This window comes from Euprymna scolopes, chromosome 9 (assembly GCF_053919585.1).
Source record: "Euprymna scolopes isolate OS-2025 chromosome 9, ASM5391958v1, whole genome shotgun sequence".
In the NCBI taxonomy this organism is placed as follows: Eukaryota; Metazoa; Mollusca; class Cephalopoda; order Sepiida; family Sepiolidae; genus Euprymna; species Euprymna scolopes.
Genome location: NC_136490.1, coordinates 64406058 through 64431057, shown reverse-complemented (window position 1 = coordinate 64431057; position 25000 = coordinate 64406058). Strand labels below are relative to the sequence as shown.

The 25000-nt window shown below is 34.8% G+C and overlaps 1 protein-coding gene and 1 pseudogene across 2 annotated transcripts in view; both read right to left on the bottom strand.

The window, feature by feature from the left end:
• The window catches only part of LOC145284600 (uncharacterized), a 586277-nt gene that overhangs the window by 452270 nt on the left and 109007 nt on the right, over positions 1–25000 (bottom strand). The gene's annotated exons all lie outside the window — the stretch shown is intronic.
• LOC145285372 (U2 spliceosomal RNA) lies at positions 23977–24103 on the bottom strand (annotated as a pseudogene).

Sequence of the window (25000 nt, the reverse complement as noted above, 5' to 3'; positions counted from 1 at the left end):
TATATATATATATATATATATATATATATATATATATATACTAGCAAAAGTACCCGTCGTTGACTGGGTTCAAAAACAGCCTACAGAAAATGGACTCTGATTTATGAAAGTATGATAGGTTATGAAAAGGAAAGGTTGTAAAAAAATAGCTTCGAATTTGGGGGTAGCAAAACCAAAGCAAAATATGATGAAAGTAAAAATAAAATAGATAAACCCCATAATTTATTATACCATACCTGTTCACACTGAAACACTTATCACAATATTCTGTGGATCAATATTAAAAAAACCTTGTTAAACTTTGTGACATATTTCCATTCTATGGAGGTCAGGCGCGGACGAATACCCCATAATTTTATTATACCATATTTCTTCAAACTGAAACATAATTATCAAAGTATACTTACGCAGATAGATATGAAAAGTCTTTATTAAAGTTTGTGCCTATTTCCATTCTATGGAGGTCAGGCGCGAACGCAAACACCACAATTTTATTAAACCATTCCTGTTTAACTTAAAACATACTTATCAAAGTATTATTATGTACATCTATATTAAAAACACTTGTAAACGTTTTTTTTTTATTATTTAAATTTTGTTTATTTCTATGCTTTGTGGACCAGGCGCGTACGCAGACCCCACAATTTTCATAAATCATCATTATGTCAGATCAAACCTACCCATTCCTGTGTCTCGATACATCTTCTATCATTATATGTGATCAGTTTTCTATAATAGTCAACCATATAGGAGCCTATTCGTGAACAGACACACACAGATGTTCAGCTTTATATTATATATATATATGTATAATTGCATATATATATATATATATATATATATATATATATATATATATATATATATATATATATATATAAGGGAAATGGTAGATACATGCATGCATACAGCAAATTCGGTAGATTCGTTCTTTGTTTGAAAGCGTATTATATATACACGAAATATGTTTTTTTAATACATTTTGTCTTCGGAAAATTTATCCTGATCTATCATAATAAAGTATTTCTGTCTGTTCACAATTTGATTAATGTATACAAAAGATATACTCGTTCACAAATTAATTTTTGGTCTCCCGACAAAAGGAGTGCTGACCTGTAAATTCACCCTTGCCCGTTCGTCTGTTCGTCTGTTCGTCTGTCCTCACTTTTCTCAATAACTACGCTTTGGAATTGTTAAATTTTGCGCAAACATTAAACATGTTATGATTTTGGGGACTATTTTACCATATTTGTCCAAACTTTTCTGTGTATGTCTATTTAGCAGTTTTGCATGGCGCTGAACTCAAATTTAATGTTATGGTTAGGGGGCAAATGATGGATTTTTTTTTTTTTTTTTTTTTTTTGCATAGTGCAGAACTCAAATTTACATATGTTAACGCTTAAAACTGCACCGTTTGTTCATTTTCACCAGGATTTGACGTCCCCTGGGGACTTTTGTGGCTCAATGGGGGGGGTCAAATGATGAACTTAATCAGTTTTTAAGCCTCGTTCCCTGTACACTTACAGAGGACCATGCATGCTTCATTTTTCATACTGAAAACCGACGTTTACACACTTACATTACATGCTGTTTTCCATATATAATATTTGTGAGAAGGGAATCTACATTCAAGGAGTAAACTCATTTGCATATTACATTAAAAGAAAATATATTTTAATAATTAACTCAATATTATTAATTTTTTTGTAATAGAATTGTCTTCATTGTTTTTTTAGAAATATTATTTAAAAACAAATGTAAGTTTATTTATTTAATCTGTGAGAGTTATTTTCAATTTAAGTTATTTCTTGTTTTATTTTCATAGAAGAAAATTGATGTATTTTATGTTTTCATAAATCCAGCATGTGATCCACTTGCAGGAAAATTGTAAGTTAGGATATTTTGTGTATTTTATATAGTGACTGAACTCTCCGCCCAACAATATTTTTCAACCTGGCAACATCGTGTACATATAACTAGTATGTATATATATATATATATATATATATATATATATATATATATATGTGTATATATATATATATATATATATATGTGTGTGTGTGTGTGTATATATTTTAGTCAGCGACATACAGTCTTGTTTCGTTGTATCGCAACTCATCAGTGCCGCTGGACTAGCATCACTCCCAAGCCAAGGATTGAACCTAGAACCGTCGTGTTGACAGTCGGCAGTTCTCCCACTCGACCACGGAAGCGACGCCCGCAAATAACACGCCGGAATGTCTATTTAAATAGACATCCGCCACCACTTTTACAGTGCTCAACCCGCCTGTTTGTAAACAAACAAACAACGAGCTTCGCATTTTTCAGCCAATTAAGTAGCAGGTGAGATTATTTACGACAGTGCTCTACCCAAAGATAGATAGATAGATAGATAGATAGATAGATAGATAGATAGATAGATAGATAGATCAGACGCGTATTGTTAAATAGCACGGAGTGCTTTTTTTGTCATATTTAATTTTTCCCATTGTTCTTATTTCTCGGTCGAATCTGTGCAAGAAAGTTCCATAGTCGTCTTCGTCCATCTGTTTTCTTCTTTTAAATGTTTTTTGCGAGTACTTTCAGATGAGTTTCATCAGTCGTCTTCAATTGAAAGTACTTGCAAAAAAACAAAAAAAAACAAAAGCAAAGACAGATGCACGAACACGACTACAGAATTTTCTTGCACAGATTCCACTGAGAAATAAGAACGACAAGTCAAAAATTGAAAGATTGCAAAAAAAAAAAAAAAAAAAGCTCAATAAGCAAAAGCACTCCATGCTAATTAACAATGCTTGTCTGAATGAAAACATGCTGCCTAAATACATAATATATATATGTTTATATATATACACATATGTATGTAGTTATTGACATACAGACCTGTTTCGTTGTATCACAACTCATCAGTGCCGCTACCCCTAGCCTTTATAGAGGGGAGACTCAAACTTGCTATGGTTTCAAATGATTTGAAATAATAGCTATCAGGAGACTTGATTCTACAATTTCTCATATGTTATATCTCTCCTCTTTTGGAAATAGAGTACGATTATTAATATATCAAATAACTCTTATACACTGTGAAATTTACTTTATGTGTGAAAAACAAAGAGTGGGGATATAACATATCTCAAAACAGAGGTTTTGGGGAAATATCAGATATTTTGTAAGTCATATGTAAAACTAGGGAGACAAATGACTATGATTGAAACATTTCATGGCTTTAAAATGTGCCAAAAATAGGCTTTGAATGATTGATGATACCTTTAATGCACGGTCTTAAGGACAAAGGTAAATAAGCACAATACACAAGTCAAGTCATTACCTTTTCAACAAGCATTCATTTGTTAAATTCTAATCAACAGTCGCTGAGATTTGGAACTTATAAAATTTCCAAAAAAGGTGGTATATCTATATACTGCGTGTCAAATTATTAACGAGATAACATTTTTTTACCAGTTTCAGAAACTTACCGGTAGTTTCGTATCAAAAGCTTCGGAAACGTTGGCAATGCTGAGCTGCGCGTACTGTGAAATTTTCGTACTGTTTCGCGCAATATAAACAACTTGTCATCGTAATTGCTGAATCCACGGTATTTGGGATGTGCCAAATTATTAACAAGGCAGTTTGTTTCGTCAATAAAATTGGTCGTAAAGGTGGTTTGAGTAATTCTAAAAAGAGTACTATTACAGAACAGCTAGCAAAATGTAAAACTACCCTCGAAATATCGAAAATGATAGGAAGGTACCATCAAACTGTGAGGTTGTTAAGAACCCTGGGCAGACAGGTCGAGAAATCTTTGACCAAGCCGGATTGAAGAATGTCTCAAAAAGTACTCGATGTTGCCTTCTAAAAGTCTGTTAAACCTGTAACAAAGCCCCCATTAAAGCAACCGATTGAAATGGGCAGGGGACATGAAAACAGATTTTCCCAAAGTTTTGTTCACGAATGAAGTGCGTGTCACTCTTGATAACCCAGATTGCTGGAGCAACGGATGGGTCCTAGATGGCCCACACCGTCATTAGCGTTTAAGGTGCCAGCAAGGAGGTGGTGGGATAATGACTTGGGTTGGGATTATCGGAGGTACTTTAGTTGGCCTATGGAGAGTCCCAGAAGGCGTAAAAAGGACGTCAAATGCTTACATAGTTTTCTGAAGAAGCACTTTGAGCCATGGCTGAAGAAGCAAAGGTTGAAGTTCAGAAGAACCATTATTTTTATGCTGGATAATGATTCATCGCATGTAGCAAACAAAAGCGTATTTGCAACAACTGGGGTTCTCTGGGCTACGGAAGATGGAGTGGCCTGCGAATTCACCAGATTTTAACCCAATTCAGAACCTTTGGAGTATCATGAAGCAACGCCTCTGTGCAAGTGGAAGCCAATTTAAGAGCAAAGATATTGTGGGATGCTCTCCAAGAGGTATCGCGAGGAATAATTGTTGATGAAATCACAAATTTGACTAATTTTGTGAACCAACGTCTTTTACTAATCATTCATAAAAAAGGATCGCATATCCCCTACTAAATTTGCCAGCGTAGAAATTGCTATGTGGTTATTGTGTTCTAAGCATTTTTCCTAGTTCATTTAATGTTTGAAAATTATTTCAATAAACAAGTTATGGGTATATTGTGTTTTTTCTCAGCCTCGACACACTGAAATCAACAGATATTCCCATCTTCTGCCATAGTTTAGCTAATACTGCTTTAAATAATTTTATTTTCTAACTAGAGTAGTTGAATAGTATTGTAAGCACTTTCTCAAAGTTTCATGGATTTTTATTCACTAGTTGCTTAAATAATAAAAAAATGTAAACTCGTTAATAATTTGATACGCAGTGTATATACATATGGATATATTTATACTGGTAGCTAAATTGAATATTGAAATGCTCATATCTTTGGTTCTATAGGACGAAACTACATAAAAATTGGCAGGTTTTGTGAAGATTATAATACTATATTATGTTAAAATTTTACGACAATTGGTGAAAATGAACCTATATTTTCAAACCGATAAAATTTGTACGAATTTGCCTATATTTGTATATATAATGTCCTGCAGGCCACTAATATATATATATATATATATATATATATATATATATATATATATATATATAGGATGATTGAAAATCACTTTCTATTTTAAAATAGCTCTGTTTCTCGGGTTAGAAAATTTCTTATACCTGCCAGTATCCTTTATATCTCTAAAGTCATGATTCGCCCCTGCATGGATTATTGTTGTCACGACTGTGCTGGTGCACCAAGCACTAGTCTCTCTCACTTAGACAAGGTGCAAAATAATTTATAAGCTATGGTCTTTCCCTGTCGAATCACTGCATTGCTTATACGGAATATGTTCTGATTCACTGTAAGGGTCCTAAGATTCTACTATAATAGCTTCCTTCCTGGGACTCCTTGCCTTTGAAATTTATCTTTGTTCCAAAACCATGCCAAAATACACAAATTAAAATGTAATCTGAATAAACATCTTGCTACCAAATTCTCAGAAAGCCCTTTAAATTATGGGTCCGATTCCAGTAGATACATTTCAGTGGCAATATATATTATTTTGAGTGAACCAAAGTTTTTAAAAATACAGACATATGATACACTGCATGTGTAATATAAAGAAAATTGCGTTAAACGATCTCCCATTCAAACGGTATTTTTTTCGTTCAACCTTTAAAAGCCTTTTACAAAATGGCTGAAGATTAATCGGAAGCTGAAAAGATGAAAAAAAGCTCACTGATAACGGCATAAATCTTGAAAATTATTTAATTATCTTGCCAATCTGCTTTGCGAAAATTTGTTAGAAATTTGACAAGAAAGATCAGCAAATAAAATAGATGAAGAATGTATACCATATTTAACGAAATATGTTTTCAAAAATGAAGGTTACCTATTTGCGCATTGTAAAACAAATGAATAAATTCATTTAAATAATATAAATACTTCCACAGTACCGGGTTAGTTAGTTAAACTGGTCAGTTGATCATGATTGATAGTGATCTGGATTCTGAGTTTTTGAAACTTGTGTTGATGCTTACATTTATTGTTAATTATAAACGTTGAAACTATTTGATATCGACAAAGTTATGTTGCAATACGTTTCTGAGATAAATTTGGTAAGTCCCTTCATCAGCAGAAGGAAAGTTATCAATATTTCGATAATAGTCCAGTCAGACAGTTGAACCCCAACTGAACCCCATCAAAGACAGAGCTTGCAACAATATTAAAAAAATAAATATCATCACTATTTTCATCTGTTTATTATATATATATATATATATATATATATATATATATATATATATATATATTAATTCACTACCTTACAGCTGCTAAACTTCAGTCCGGTCAACAATATAGATTTAGGCAAGCCTGTTCTACTGCAGATATCCTAACTATAATCTCTGAAGGTATTTACCGCACACTAGGTAAAGGTAGATATATCTAGATATAGATAGATATAGCTAGATATATCTAAGGCGTTTGACAGGGTATGACACGAGGGTCTTTGAGGAAAATCGGATCAAATCAGATCATATGGTATTATTGGACGAATTGTTAACATAAATCTTTTTTTAAGTAAGAGAAGAATCCAGGTTTCCCTCGATTGACGTGCCTTAAAACAATATGATATAAATGCGGGTGTACGTTAGGGGTCGATCCTTGAACCTTTATTATTCCTGGTATTCATAAATGACCTCCCTGATAAAATTGTCTCTATAACGGGTATGTGTACGGATGACACCACGCTCTATGGAAGGAACGAAGGGAAAATAAATGAACATATATCTAAGACAATTCTAAATTCTGTAGGGGAATAAAGACAAAAATGGATGTTAACATTCATTACTACCAAGACTAAGCTTCTCAACCACCAATAGCTATGGCTAATGATACATTACCTGAAAGTATTTCGTTCAAACTCCTCGGTTTAACGTTCACAGGGAACATGAGTTGGAACAGATATATTGAGGGGAGTGCCGCGGCTGCTGCGAGGAAGATGGGCTCCTTCTACTGTACGAGAAAGTTACTTATGCCTGAATGTATCCTGTACCTCTACAAAGCCACCATTCACCCATGTATGGAGTATTATTGTCACATTTGGGCTGGTGTATCTGATTCTAGTCTCTCACTTCTGGACAGGGTTCAGAAGAGAGTCGCCAGCCTAATAGGTGCCGAACTGACAGTTAGGCTTCAGCCTCTCTCCCATCGACGAAATGTTGATCCCTCTGCCTGATTTACAAGTATTTTAACTGCATATGTTCCGACGAACAACAAGCCCGTGTACCTTCTCGACGTAAATACCTCTGACAAACCCGACAAGCAGAAAAATCCCAGCCCTACACAGTAGAGATCCCCAGATGCCACAAAGCCTTCTACTCTAATAGTTTCTTCCCTAGGACTGCTAGACTTTGGAATTCCCTTCCGGTTTCCTGCTTCTCCGACTGTATTTATATGCAAAAGTTCAAGTATAATACAAACAAACATCTTGCATAACTCCCTTCATAGTATTCCTGCAATTAGGTCCCAGATAGTAGCCCCCTACATCAAAGTGGCACTGTGACTTGTTTGAGGCGAAAATTCAATTTAAAAAAATATATACTGAACTGCCGACTGTCAACACGGCGGTTCAAGGTTCAATCCTTGGCTTGGGAGAGGTGCTAGTCTAGCGGCACTGATGAGTTGTGATACAACGAAACAGGACTGTATGTCGATGACTACAAATATATTTTAAGCCCCCCTCTTTGGGTAGAGCACTGTCGTAAATAATCTCACCCGCTACTTAATTGGCTGAAAATGCGAAGCTCGTTGTTTATTTGTTTACGAACAGGCGATTTGAGCACTATAAAAGTGGTGGCGGGTGTCTATTTAAAATAGACATTCCGACGAGTTATTTACGGGCGTCGATTCCATGGTCGAGCGGGAGAACTGCCGACTGTCAACACGACGGTTCTAGGTTCAATCCTTGGCTTGGGAGAGGTGCTAGTCTAGCGGCACTGATGAGTTGTAATAAAACGAAACAGGACTCTATGTCGATGACTACAAATATATGTGTGTGTGTATGTGTTATGTGTATATATCTTCTTCTGTCTGTCTCTCTCTTTCTCTCTCTCTCTCTATATATATATATATATATATATATATATATATAAAATGAACTCATTTCCCCCCTGCAACTTTGACAGGATTAAAAATCATGACATTACATGCAAATGTAATGCGTACAGACTGTAGCACATTATCTGAGCTTTGCGATAGACCTATTACCTCTACAGTTCCTCGACAATGGTACATTCCTATATTTTTTCCGGTGAGACTCCACTGCCAAAAATCGCTTAGATTCAGTGGAAGTTGCAACATCTCTATTAGATTCCTCATTTCCCCTCTCCCCATTTACACCGCAGCGGATGCGTTCACAAGGAACACTACGAGGAAACGCACCGGTTTGGAATCGTACAAGGTTACTTATGCCGTTTCTTTTTTTTTTTTTTTTAATCTTTTTCCCTGATTTATGCCTTTTGTTTTTTCCATATTAAAATAGAATTTAAAAAAAAAAAAAAACGGCTAAAAGGCGATTACTATCATTGTTTTCTTTTTGCCTTTTTTTTCGTTAGTGTAAAACGCAATCTGCGAGACTAACCGGATTTTAACGACTCTAACCGTGAAATCTAACTATGACCTTTATTTATTAGTACTTTCAACTCAACATTTATTTTTACACAAAGATTACAACGCAACGATATCGTGAATTCACTTGCATTACACTTAAATTAAAATTAAAACAAATAAATTCATTTAGAATTCGAGAAAACAAAAACGTTCATTTAGAATTCGAGTGTGATGTGACTACTGAAACTAAACCAAAACAAACTTCGCTGCGGAACTGATATTTGACCTAATTCACTATTTAGTTAATTCATCACGTTTTTTTTGTTGTTGTTTTTTGGGGCGGTGCTTTCGCCTCAATGATTCCAGTTCGACGCCCCCCCTTCAAACTTTTTGGGGATTTTTCAAACAAACGGGCACCGCCGGAACAATTGTATTGCATCACGTTCATTTTATAAATTGTTTTTTTATTTACACGATTTTTTTAATAATTTTAACATTGTTTGTTTTTATAATATTAAAATAAGATTATGACTGCGCTTTGTTTTCATTTTACCACCACCCCAACCACACACGCCTCTAAAAACCAGGGCAACGCCGTGCAACACCGGGTACCCCCCACTTGTATATATATATATATATATATATATATATATATATATATATATATATATATATATATGTTGTGTCTATATATATATATATGTGTGTGTGTGTGTGTGTGTGTGTGTGTGTGTGTGTGTGTGTGTGTGTGTGTGTGTGTGTGTGTGTGTGTGTGTGTGTGTTCATGTCCAATAATATGGTGTGATTGTTAAATTTAAGGGGACCTACCTCCTAAGGGGAGATAAATCATACCGAATTTAATTTTCGTTAAAATAAAAAGTTAAGTTATCTTGTCGTGACTTCCAAGTAGTAATACATCTGACAAATTGATATTTAATTCTGACTAGCGTGTCCTTTGCTCTTTGAACAATTAATTCGCTTGAGTTTGTTATAAAAAAGTTATTATAATGGTCGATACTTAAAAACTAAAAATTTTTAAAAAAATGTTCAGAATATATCTCCCATACATTTTATATTATTTTAATGATACAGTCTGCTGCTCTCATTTTGAGTGTTAATCTCACAACGTTTCGGCCTATGTTACCTCCTAATTTTCTAGGTGTATCTTGTCGAATGCGGGAATCTTTCTGCCGCAATCGGCAATCAGCATGGAATTCGAACAAGCTATTTATTTAATCAACAAAGCTAGCATGCTCTCGTTGAGTCAATCATAAAAGTTTTAAGTAAATCACAATTGTCTCCTTATTGTTACACGCACTGAGGATTGAACTGTACATTTTCATAAACCTGTCACTTAGAACTGAATTTTACCTAATAAATTGTCTGTTATGCTTTGGGCCCGTAACTTTGAAATTATAGGTAGATTCTTAAATTTAGATAGCAAAAATAAAGACAGGCAACCTGGCAGGTACAAAGACATAGCAGTCATATACAGTGTAACCCTGATATAAGAGATCCTAATACAAGAAAACCTTATATAAGAGAGTTCTTTTTTTCTGGTCCCAAATTAGAGCCTGTGTTAATCTACAATATAACCCGGATATAAGAGCCCGGGATATAAGTAGTAGATATTTAGTAGGGGACTAGAGAAGAAGTATCTTATATCCGGGTTACACTGTACATTACATAAAAACTGTCATGTTAACCAAGAAAAATATGCTTTTATGTTTGTTTACATTACCGACTTCTTAGAGAACTCAATTCTTTTTCACAAAAAGCAATGTGTGTGCGTTTAATGAGCACCCAGCTTCTCATGCAATGCTCCATATTTATCCAGCAATCGATAATCACATGTCTGCCTCTTAAAGGTTCAAATTATTTGAGGCGTAGGAGTTGGTAAAGGATTAGAAATTATTATTACTACTATAACTGCTATCCAGTGTATCTTTTTCTATATGTGTTTTTATGTGGTTTTATTCGTGTTTTATTTTTTTTTTTGTCTTACTCTCCATCTTTGTTAAGTAGCAAATTAGTTCGTTGGCGAACTTCCAACTTGTGCAATTACTCTGTCAAGCCGACAGACAAGTGTGCCTGACTACCGGCAACTGTCTGTTGAATGATCTGAAGAAGATGAGCCAATGACAGTAAATCAGTTTTATTTTTTAGACATTTTTAGCCATCTATTTATCCCTCATACATATATATGTACGTATATACATGAATGTATGTGTACATATGCATTTATATACATATATATGTATATATATATTAATATATATGCATATACATTTATATATATACATATATGTATCAATAAACATACACGTATATCCATATAAATAAATATATATGTATGTTTAAAATATATATATATATATATAAAGATATAATGAATATATAATATATATGCATGTATTCATATATATATATATAGGTATGTTAACATACACGCATGTATTCATGTATATATAGATACACATGAATACATGTGTGTATGTTAACATACATGGATACATGTATACAAATACATATATATATATCATTATATATTCATTATATATTTATATATATATTTACATATACATGTATGCAAACTTAAACATACATAGATGTTTACATATATAAATATGTATAGATATATGTATAACATACATATATAAATAAATATGTATAGATATATGTATAACATACATATATAAATATGTATAGATATATGTGTATATATACGAATATATATATATACATATATATATATATATATATATATATATATCAATGCGATTTCCTTAGCAATTCGCGTTTGCTTTTGAAATATATTTTTGTCTTTTCGTTTATGATGTATAGACTTAATTAAAATTACACAGACACGATTCTAATTACATCACACACACACACACACACACACACACAGACACATATATATATATATATATATATATATATATATATATATATATATATATATATATATATATATATATAAGTTAATATAATATAGATTCAAGTTTATATATGTGTGTGCGGAAACATATATATATATGTGTGTAGTGTGTGTGTGTGTGTGTAAGCATTTGTATATATATATATGTGTGTATCTTTGAATGTATAGTAAGTTATTAAAATATATGTCTATAAAGCTACACAAAACTTTTTGCGTTTCATCTTAAACTGCCAGTCGCCACCTTAAACTGCATGTTATTGATCTAACCGATAATTTCTATATATACGCGCTGTGTTAGATTTGTTAACTAACCAATCAGAGACTTTCTTATTCCACCCATGTTTTTGTTGGCCAATGGCCAGGCTTTTTACCAAACAAAGGTTCGTTTGGCTTTTATTTTACCCTTTTTTTTTTTAGTTTTAGCTAAAAACTCATCCTTTTTTGTGAATTAAGATGTAAGCTTATTTTAACATGTGCCTGCTTAAAGTACTTTCTTTATTTTGTTTATATTTTTAGCTATTATAATAGTTCAATTTTTTATTTATTAATTATTATTGTTTATATATTTATATCTAAAAGGAAAATTTATTCTGTGTATATATTTGTTTGCTATTTCGCTTCTAGAGTTTAATAGGTTTTGGGATTCTATAATTTTTTAGGATTTCTCATTAGGACATAATCTAAACACGCCGTCTAAATTCTATACGTGGTACTATTTTCCACTCGACAAAGGGTGGCATATATGAAATAGTTATTTTATAGCACAGTAGGTAAACATAACAACAAACTAATGGAAAATAGAACATATATAAAGAACATTTCAGTCGATTCAGATCAGTTTAATATGTGTTCATCAAAAATAAAAAGGTGTAAATAGACTGAAATGTAGGAAAATATCTAAGGTGGGGTATAGTATTAAGTCAAGAGAAACAGGTAAATGTTAAAATTTAGAGTATAAGATAAGAAAGAGCGCGAATAAGGAAGGTAGGTGTTGTTGTATAAGCCATACCGAGAGTATGTAAGGAAAGAAGAAGGAGATAAAAAGATATGATATGAAGTTGAGCCGGATACAGGTAGCGATAAGTGAGTATTTGTGTTAGCCGTGTGCAGGATAGCGTGTGTATATATATATATATATATATATATATATATGTGTGTGTGTGTTGTCATCCCTGCTCTACTCTAGTATTGAACACTCTTGTATTAATCTCATTACAATTCATTTGTTACTTAACCTCTGCAAAACAATAATCTCAGATTTTATATATATATATATATATATATGCGTGTATATATATATATATATGTATATATATATATATATATATATATATATATATATATATACTAGCATGGGTGCCCGGCGTTGCCCGGGTGTTTGGAGGTGTATGCTGAGCAAAAAAAAGGGGTAATTTTTTAAACTTTGACCCCTATTATGACCCCTGAAAATTTATTTTTTTGGCCTCAAGATAAGTTACTTTTCTACCAAACTGGATATATTTTTCGTATTTTTATTCAATGTAACATGTTTATTCAGCTCGAAAACCATACAGTGTTTACCGATGTATTGGAAAATTCAAGATGGCGTCTTAGTCCCTCTTGAACACGGTAAGTTTGGGAAAAGGTGTTATAAATAAAAAACTGAATAAAATACTGTTAAAAACTCGCTCAATATGTTACCGTGACATAGGTTGACATATATTCGGCGGGTTTTTAATAGTATTTTTTCTAGTTTTTTATTTATAACACCTTTTCCCAAACTTACCGTGTTAAAGAGGGAGTGAGGCGCCATCTTGAATTTTCCAATACATCGGTAAACACCGTATGGTTTTCGAGCTGAATAAACATGTTACATTGAATAAAAACACGAAAAATATATCCAGTTTGGTAGAAAAGTAACTTATCTTGCCTTTGATAACATGTATTTGTTATATATTTGGTTTTTGACAACTTTTTCGAATTTATGTGTACAGTAATACAAACCCGTTTTTCGAGCTGAATAAATATGCTACATTGAATAAAAACACGAAAAATATATCCAGTTTGGTGGAAAAGTAACTTATCTTGCCTTTGATAACATTTATTTGGGTAATCTCCAAAAATACCGTTAGGGCTTACAACATGGCCGCCAGAAGAGTCAACAAAAAACTGCGAATAAAATATATAAAACTCGTAATTTCTGTTTTTAAAGTGGGTTGTCAATTTTCTTTATGAAATATACTTCCAAAATAAACTATTACAGTCGTTTAAAACATAATAGAAGTATTATTTTTTATTTTTTAAAAACAATGTTTACAAAATGTCTACGAACGTGCGTAGACATTTTGTAAACATTGTTTGGTTGCCATAACAACGTGACGGTAGTGAACGTGTGTGTGTGCGTGTGTGCGCGTGTGCTTGCTAGTACTACTATTAAGTTTGTCGGAGCGTTTGATTTCGTGTAGTTTAGTTTCGTATTTTTTTAATTTGTGAATAACAAGTTATTAAAAAATTAAACCCTTCCAAGATGGACAATAAATAAAGCCATAATATTTTATGGTAAAGGTAAGAGCGTAGAAACCATTGTTTTTTAGGAGATGTGATTATTGGATTAACCAATCAGAAATCGTCTGTGGCACACACATCTCTGTTTTTATAGATATATAGATAGATATATATATATATATATATTGTCAGCTGAGTCTTAGACTTCCACTGGTACCATGTAACCCAGTGCTACCTGCCTAATAGTCGGGTCGTCGGCGACTAAACCGACTCCCCCGCCCGAGGTAACCTGGGTAAGGAGGGTGTGGGGACACCCAGCAGGACCAAAACAATACCAACGTATCAACCTTTTCATTCTTTGGGTTCTACCGGCTCTGCTCAAGTTCCGCTCGTGCCGCTTGGGCAATGCACGAGTTTCTTCGCCCAGGCTCTCGCAACGGTGGAAGATAGTTACGAGTTAAAAGTCTGGTCAAATTGTCGTCGCGACCAGGCGTTTCGGATCCTCCGCAACGGTGTAAGGGGCTATTTAGCCCCAGTGGGTGGCTACAGCCCGCCTCAAACCAGGCAGCCCCAGGTCAGTAAGGTGCTACCCCATCACGTCCGCCGCTTCGATGGGGTGGTCAGGCAATCACGGACGTAAATCATTCACCTGTTACAAATCACAATTCAAAGACTACTCTCCGACTCGGAAGTTGGAACATTCGTACACTGCGCCCGGGTTTCACGTATGACCCGGATCTCAACCTTCGCGCACAAGGTCTGCCTTGTAAGACCGCATTACTTGACCGTGAACTTGCCAAGCTGTCTGTCGACATTGTCACTCTACAGGAGACCAGATTGGCTCCATCTCGGAACAAAACTACACTTTTCTGGACTGGCAAAGCAGAAGAGGAACATCGCATCCATGGAGTAGGGTTCGCAGTGACAAACAAATTACTCAGAGAACATGTAGTCGACTCTCCGGTCAGCATTTCAGAGAGAATTATGACACTAAAGATCAACTGCGCCGATACACCAGTACACCTCATCAGCGTCTATGCGCCAACACTGTCTAGCGAAGATCATGTGAAGAATGAATTCTACGACTGTCTCGACGAAATACTGAGCAGGGTCCCAGCCAGCGATCACCTCCTAGTACTCGGATACTTCAACACCAGAGTCGGTGCAAACCATACTGGCTGGCCTGACATCATTGGTCACTTCGGTACTGGTAAAATGAATGAAAATGGTCAAAGAACTCTGGAGCTCTGTAGTCAACAGGGACTCTATATTGCAAACACCTGGTTCAAACAGAAAATGTCATCGTGTCTCTTGGAGACACCCTCGTTTAAAACATAGGCACCAATTGGATCTTGCATTGTGTAGAAAAAGAGACATCGGTTCTGTCAAACAATCAAGAACCTATTACTCTGCCGATGGTTATACCGACCACTCACTCGTGCTGACACAACTCGATCTCCCGAACAAGAAACCTGCACCACGTAAACCAAGACCACGTCGTAGTCTCAACACGGCTGCAATGAAGAACAACGACAGCATCAGTGCGTTCTGCACTGCACTCGAAAATAAGCTGAGAAATTCTGCACCAGAGGAAGCAGTGAACCTGGACAAATCCTGCAAACTGCGATGCATGACGCTGCAGTCACATACTTTGGAACTAAGCGGCCGCCTTGCGAAGACTGGATGGCTGAGAATGCAGAAATCTTAGAACCTCTACTACTGTCCAAAAACGATGCTCACAAGAACTATGTGAGCAGGCCGACACGCAGCACCCTGTCCAAGCTGAAAGAGGCTCGCAGTCAATTCCAGAAAGCTGCTCAGCACTGTGCAAACAACTACTGAAACAACCTGTGCGATGAAATCCAGACTGCTGCTGACTCTGGTAAACTACGTATGATGTACCGTGGACTCCGCAACGCAACTGAACCGAGCGCAAAGAAAGTTTGCCCTTTAAAATCTACTACAGGGGAGCTTATCACTGAGACTACAAAACAGTTTGAACGCTGGATGGAACACTACTCTGTACTATATGGCAAACCGCGCAACATGACAGTCACAGCTTTAAATTCCACACCTAACTTCGACACCCTAGTCGAACTAGACAACATTCCAACTATGTCAGAACTCGAAGTAGCTCTCCAACACACGAATGTAGGGAAGGCCCCAGGTACAAACGAGATTCCAGCGAACCTGCTCAAATGTGATAAGTTCTTGCTCCCGCACTTGTACGACCTCCTCTGCACCAGTTGACGCAACGGAAAATTTCCAACAGCTATGAAAGATGCTAAAATTGTCACTTTATTCAAGAAAGGAGACAAAGGAGATTGCAATAACTACTGTGGTACATCTTTACTCAGTGCCACTGGCAAAGTCTTTGCAAGAGTGCTCCTTCCAAGACTCCAGCAGATTGCAAACTGCGTTTATCTAGAATCGCAATGCGACTTCCGCAGCGGGCGTTCAATCATGGACAGGATATTTTCAGTGCGTCAAATCCAGGAAAAATGCAGAGAACACGGTAGACCTCTCCCTATAGCATTTGTGGACCTCTCGAAAGTTTTTGACATGGTCAGTAGAGATGGTCTGCTTACCATCCTACAAAAACTGGGCTGTCCACCAACTCTTCTTAGTTTGATAAGATCGCTCCATGACAACATGACAGCCGCAGTCTTCTTCGAGGGTGACATGTCTGACAACTTCCCCGTGTGCAGTGGAGTCAAGCAAGGTTGTGTGTTGGCTCCCACACTGTTTGGCATCTACTCCTCAGTTTTTCTGCATCACGCTTTTGGAAATCACGAGAACGAAGACAGTGTGTTCCTTCATACTCGCTGTGATGGAGAACTTTTTAACTTGGCTCGCCTACGCGCAAAAACCAAGATTCGAACAGTCCTAATACTTGAGCTGCTGTTTGCAGACGATGCTGCATTGGTCTTGCACTCCGCAAGTGGACTCCAGCGGCTGCTTGATAAATTGAGCGCTGCTTGTGCGGAGAAGAAGACAGTCGTGATGCGCCAGGATTACGCATCACCAATCACCATCAATGGCCACGAACTAGAGACTGTCGAGAACTTTGCGTATCTTGGATCCAGGATCAACAAGGGAGTATCCATTGAACAGGAGCTACAAAGGTAGAGCAAAAGCTACATAGGTAGAGCAGCGTCTACTTTCAACCGACTACGTGAAATAGCATAGTTCAATAAATACCTCACTTCTCGCACAAAATGCCGCATCTACGAATGTTGTGTTCTGAGTACCCTACTGTATGGAGCAGAGACTTGGATCACGTATGCTCGTCACGAGAAAAGACTGAACGTCTACAATCTCCGATGCTTACGACTTACGACATATCATAGGCATCAATTGGTGGGATAGAATCACCAACGAATAGGTGATAAGACGTGCCGGCAGCAGCTCCTTGTTCCAGACACTCAAGATCCGACGATCGAGTTGGCTTGGACACCTGCGCAGAATACCCGTTGGCTGTCTCCCTAAGGACATCCTCTGCAGCGAACTGGCAAATGGAGCAAAAAGCCGCGGTCGCCCGGTACTACGCTTTAAAGACGTGGCTCAACATGACCTGATCGCTCTTGGTATCGATGTGAATGTGTGGGAGGAGCTAGCCGAAGATAGACCAGCATGGAGGCGTGCCTTGAGTAAGGGTGGCGAAGGACTTGAGAACCTTTGGTTCGAGAGGCTGGCGCAGAGAAGATAAAACTAGTAATTACGTTTACTGTTGCTTGCATTAATATCAATGCGAGCAACAGTAAACGTAATTACTAGTTTTATCTTATATATATATATATATATATATATATATATATATATATATATATATATATATATATATAGTCATCCATGCTGTACTCTAGTATTGAGCACTCTTGCATAAATCTCATTACAATTCATTTGTTACTTAACCTCTGGAAAACAATACTCCCAGATTATATATATATATATATTTGATATAATATTTGGTAAAAATGGTAATTAGTAAAACTTGAAGAGACTGATCAATACTATTGCAGAGCAAATATGCGTTTTATTTTTTTATTACCGTTTTATCTGTTCAGTTACATATGTTTCGGTTGCCGGACCATATTTACGATCCAGCAGCCTCGTCAGACCTTACAGAAATGGCTATTATTATTTGGAAGACTGATTTTAAAAGAAATACAAGAAAAAAAAAGAAAGAGAGGAACAGAAAATAAGGGGGCGGAGATCGACAATAATTAAGTTTTGAAGTTTAAAATACATTAGATTGTAGTGTGTGCGCGGGCGGTTAGTAAATTCAGCTAGGCGTGGGTGAAGGTGTAGTGATATAGAGAGGGGGAGATAAAACGGAGGGGGTAAGGAGGAGGGGGAATTTCAATTTTGGGTTTTAAGATTTGGTTGTTTTTAGTCAAATTGTTTAGCTATACACTGGAGTATATGGATTGATGGGAAGGAGAGAGGGAGAGAGAAGAAGAGAGAAAGGTTTAGTGAACGTGTCATATGCGTTTGGCAGGGGTTTCATTTTAGAACGCTCGCTGTGGCCACGACAAGTCCAGACGTACATTCGACAATGAATTGTTTTAGGCAGTTAAGGATGAATACGTATGCCAATACACGAACACATACGCACACATACATACTCATATAAACACTTACATGCATATATATAGACATACATATATATATACACAAATGCACATGCATATATAAAAGTATATTAACGTATATACACACAACCACATACGCACATACAAATATATACAGAAAGTACGCGGAAACATAAATAATAATAAATGCACACACATGCACACACCCATATATACGTATACACACAGACACGTGTATACATACATATGCATATATACACATATATATATACACACACCTACCCATATATATATGCACACACATACACATACTTACATACATATATGCACAGACATATATCTCCAGTAGGATATTTATATATGTATACATACAAACATGCACACACATGTACACATACATTCATACACTTATGTATTAACCTACATATCGATAAATATATACATACATATACAGACATACACATATGCATAATGTGTCAGTTTATACTAAATAAATAAAGTAAAGTTAGAAATGAAAAAGAAAACATAAAAGGGTGTAGTTAATAATGGGAGTTTAGGAAGGCGCATGATAAAATATGTTTCAATAGATGTTACTGGTTTAATATTTAGTGGTCTGTATGGATTTGCTCTGCTGATTATGGGGGGGGGGGCTTAAGCTATATTGGCTTGAAAAAAAATTGTTTTTAATTATAATATAAAATAAAATAAAATTTTAGATTTCTAAATAGAGAATAAAAATAAATATAAAGATAAGAATTAAAATTTAAATTTAAAAAATAATTATTTTTATTTTTTTATTTTTATTTTATTATTTTTTTATTTATTTTTTATTTTTTATTTTTATTTTAATTTTTATGGTTAGATTTATTTTTATTCTCTATTTAGAAATCTAAAATTTCATTTTATTTTATATTATAATTTTTTGGGTTTTTTTAAATTTTTTTAGATACCTAGTGTTTATTTTATAAAATCATTTTCATATATAATGGCTTGAAGTAAAGTTTAAAATGCAAACGTCAAGTATCGTTGTTCAATTGTGCTATAATATTCATTTCAAACGCGATCCTGTAATATTAACTGAACTTTCACACACACACATCTTCTTTTATATAATAGATAGATAGATAGATAGATAGATAGATAGATAGATAGATAGATAGATAGATAGGTGTGCATATGTATGGGCATGTACGTGTAACTTCAATGCAATGGCTCAATTAGGCAAGGTAAATAAACCTTCGATTCAGTTTAACTTAACTTTAATTGATAAAATAATTATATGAAATAAGTATAAATTTTTTAAATATGAATTTATTAAACACATTATCACATTAATAAAATAATCACATTACACAAAGTAGCTAAATACAAAATAAACTAATTAAATGTATTACTATGATTTATTAAGGAATTAAATTGGATTTACAACAGCTAAGCTCTTCAAGGGAGGTAATTCGGCAAAGAAATCACCCTTTAACTATGATTTTCCTAATAACATAAACAACACCGCATGCACGCACCTGGATTAATTTACCCGCAATCAAATGAGATATGAACCATACGTGGATTAGACACACACACACACACACACACACACACACATATATATATATATATATATATATATATATATATATATATATATATATATGCGTTTTATTTTTTATTACCGTAGCTTTCTATTAAGTTAACAGAAAGATACGGTAATAAAAAATAAAACGCATATTTGCTCTTCAACAGTATTGAGCACTTTCTTCAGTTTTTATTAATTACCATTTCCACTAACTATATATATATATATATATATATATATATATATATATATATATATATATATATATATATATAGTTCAAGGTTAAAAATATCTAATATGATATCATAATGGTGCTCAATAAAAAGAGCAAGATATTATTTTATTCAATTTAGGTAAATTAAATTACCATTCATCGCGACAATAAATCTACTGTTTCAGTCTAAAAAATCTTCACCTGGTGATAAAAACCCTCTCCCTCTCCCTACCTTTCACACACACAATATCTCCGTCTCTTTATATATATATATATATATATATATATATATATATATATATATATATATATATATATATATACCCCCGTTCACATACACTTTGCACGATAATGGAATCGAGCAATTGCATTGACAACGGACATCGCCAGACTCAAAGTGGGTTTCGATATACTGCATCTCATCAGTGACGTGCTCCGACATAGGCGCGAATCCAGGTCGTCGCACGCATGAAGTGTGCAATACTGACGACCTAACCATATGGGTCACGGCACAATCTATTGGCTATGCCTCGATTTTAATTTTTATATTTTTATCTAGTTCTACATTCTACTATGTGACAAGTCATGCGTCCTATAAAACTAAGATAGTTACTGCTGGTATGCAGGCGGTAGATATCACATCCACAAACATTAACTGAAATTAGCCGACTCCCCAGACACGATTTCGGAACAACCTATTTGTTGAGGGACATCACGTCTCTTCGAAGGATGAACCGCTTTTTCTACATATATTAGACATTAAGAGGAGATTATAGTTAGATATATAATTACCCGTTCGCATACACTTTTTCATGATAAAGCGAGAACCCAGAATTAGATGGAATCGAGCAATTGCATTGACAACGGACAACGCCAAATCAAAAATGGGTTTCGATGTACTGCATCTCATCAGTGACGTGCTCCAACATAAGCGCGAACACAAGTCGTCGCACGCATGAAGTGTGCAATACTGACGACAGCCTGGGTTCGCGTCTCTCCCTCTCTTCGCCTCTCTCTCCTAATATGATTATTCCCTTACCAGATTCAGTTACCAAATTTAATAACTTATATACTCTATTTAGCACTTTTAGAATCAGCGTATACCACTTACCAAGTGTAATCTGTATAATAATACGCTCAGGCAATTATAGGTCTGTACGTACGTTATCACCTTCTGCTTCCTTTTTGTAAGATGCAATGCAACGTATTTTACTCTTCCATGTGATGTCGCTGTAGTATCAAACGTGAATCTCTAAGTAAAACACACTTTATTGCCATTCTGGCTAGGACCAAAGTGTAATATCTTTTTCTGTCGAAAGATATAATAGCGTGGATACTGTGTTGATGCTGAATGCAGATAAAATGAAAAAATATCACTAAATCCCACAAGGGTTCGGAGATAGCTCCACCTCTATAACCAGATATATTCTTAAACTCCATTAATCAGATATTAATCAGATAGATTGGTTGGTTTACGGCATATCAGCCCTTTTCGCGTTATTTAATGACGAATCTATTTAGGGAAAAAAAATTTTATGCTGTAAGTTATTTATATATTTAAATATTTATTCATGGTGTTTGGTTTGCTGGTTTTGTAGAGTAAATTGTTGTTTTTGATTAGTAATAAATGATTGAGTTTTTAAGGATGAGGAGAAAGAATCACAGCAATGGTTAGTGCATTTCAGTTCAGGGAATGAATGTATTCAGACAGACTGAACTAGTCCCATCAGGACTTATATATGTTGTAGTTTGAACAAAATTTAACACTTTATCATCGAACCTACTCTATATTCATATAGAATCTTCTTATTCATATACTGCTTACTAGATAGTGCACCTACTCTATGGTATTGAGCACTTTTGGATTCTTTATACGTATGTAATACTTCATTGTTATACGAACTCTGTTTATAAATTTTGGGGTTAAACATATATCGCTTATCAAATTTAATAGTTTATGGTACTTATGCACTTGTTTGGTAACTATTCTGTGCTTCCACTTAACAATTTAATAAAAAAAAAAAAAGACATCGTAAAACTTGAATTTAACCGGAAAAAAACTATTTAAAAATAGTGCGGTAACAAAAATACATAAGCACCTAGTTTATTATTATCTATACCTTATTATGCATTTAGCCTACGTAATGTAACATTTTTATTGTACCTAGTCAATTCTCCTACTTCCTCTCTCTCTCTCCCACTCTTCTTCTGCTCATTTTGCTCCCATCTTTCTCATTCTTCTGTAACTTTATTTCTTTATTGTTGGTTAGAGTTGATTTCCGTTTATTGTTCGTATGTGCCATTTATTTACAACGAAATACTTAATTACTGTTTTCGAATCCGTGTTTGGAATTTTAGTGTTTATTTCGGTACAAAAACGAAAAAAGAATTTTCCGAATACCTCACCACCGTAAATAAGAAAATAGGGCAATTACAAGATTGAACAGAAGATATTTTTAATAAAGAATAATAGAAATAGAAGTTAAACACCTTACTTCTGTTTGGAAAGATTCTTTTTCCAGTGCAAATATGCTTAATGAGATTGATCACTCAGATTCGCTGGTTGTAACCCAGAATTTTTATTAATTTTCGGAAGACTGGACAGACACAACCTGGGCATGTCCAGCGGATGCAGTGATGTATAGTATTTAAATGTTTAAATATTAAGTATTTAACTCCTGTGTGAAATTCATATCGATTTATATGTTGAACATAAAACGTGATAACAAAGTGTTAAGTGTTTATTGTTATATTTCTATATGATATTTCGTGACAACACCCTTTTTTCAAGTATTAACGAACAAGGTATATTTTTTTATTTATTTCATCCATTGTTGAAACAATTCCTCGCAGACATCAGAAAGCTGTGGCTAAGAGTATGGATAAAATGTCATAGTTTATTAGAAGCATGTGGGAATAGGCCTTATTACATCTATGTATTTTTTATTCAAAATAAAACACGTTAAGTTTCTGTTAAGTGGTGATTAGTATATTTTAAAAAAAAACGATATTTCGATGCCGCTGTCCGCAATTAATTTAAATGTGAACGTTGCTAGAAAGTATCGTTAAAAATAAACCGGAGAAAAAGAGAGAGATAGGGAGGGATGGATAGGAAGGAAGAATGAGAAAGAAATAGATCTTTCCAGTTATTTAAAAAAATCATACTTAGAGTTTTTGAACAGTTGCTTCAAAGCCAATTTATTTTTAGAACTATGCTTCTACAAATAAAATTCAGATTAATCATTTCCATTTTCCTTAGAAACAAGGCCGATAGCCATTAGTCGCGTGCTCTCGTGTAATGAATGAATGCGTGAATGTAGGACTGACATGAAATTCTTAAAGATTAACTAAAATGACCGAAAAATGGGCTAAAATGACTTAAATAAAGAAAAAGTAAATGACTTAGAATTACTTTAATGAACTTAAGGATGAATTGAATGACCTTAAGAATGACTTGAATGCTTAAAAATAACTGGAATCCTTCAAAAACAACTTGAATGATCTGGAGATTGACTTGAATGGCTTTGAGACTGACTGGTTGTAAAGTGGGTGATCATTTTACATTAAATTAATACAGAAAAGTCATCCCCCACTTTGTATCACAATAAGTACAGCATGTAGTAAGAACAGAGACTACACTTTGATCTTGGCCAAAAGGCCAAGAAAAAGGTATTTATTTGCTCCCCCACCGAGCAAATTAGGCACAAGGCCGATTTTTAATGTGAGGAGTGAAGGGGGAATGGGGACCAACTCGTTGAGGAGTAGGGGATTTGGACAGTGAGAGTTGGTATAAAGTGCAGCCCCTACATTGACCAAGGTCTTATATGTGGAGTGGCCCCACATATGGTCTTTGCTTGCAGTATCTGCCGGAAAAGATACTACACTTTGATCTTGGCCAAAAGGCCAAGAAAAGCGGTATTTATTTGCTCCCCCACCGAGCAAATTAGGGACAAGGCCGATTTTTAATGTGAGAAGTGAAGACGAAAATGGGGACCAACTCCACGGGGAGAAGGGGAGCTGGATAGTGACAATTGGTACGAAGGGTTGCCCCTACATTGACTAAGGTCTTATATGTGGAGCTGTCCCCACATATGGTCTTTGCTTTCAGTATCTGCCGGAACAGATACTACACTTTGAGATATTAAATATTTTATTCACAGGAAAAAAATACAATTGGGAAAAATGAACAAAAAACTTAGGCACAAGGCCAACTCAAAAAGAAGGGGGGTGAGGTTGGGTGATCCATCTCGTCTCTGTTGTAAATTTTAAATGATTTTTCTCTCGGTCAGCCTCTTTTATCATGGTTACCCCTTTAAATTTGTATTCATGTGTGTGTGGTGGGTGAGGGGGGCCTACTTAAGCCCAATTTTAAAACATTTTTTATTTATATCAAAAAATACAAAAAAGATAACAATCTTCGCTAAAAACAGCATATATTAACAATAGTCATTTTATTTTAAACAAAAAGGCCGAGCACAAAATTGTTACGGACAGACAGACCGACCGACCGACCGACGGAGTGACTTTTAGAGTCGCTTGCACGCGACTAAAAAGTTCACAAAAGAGTA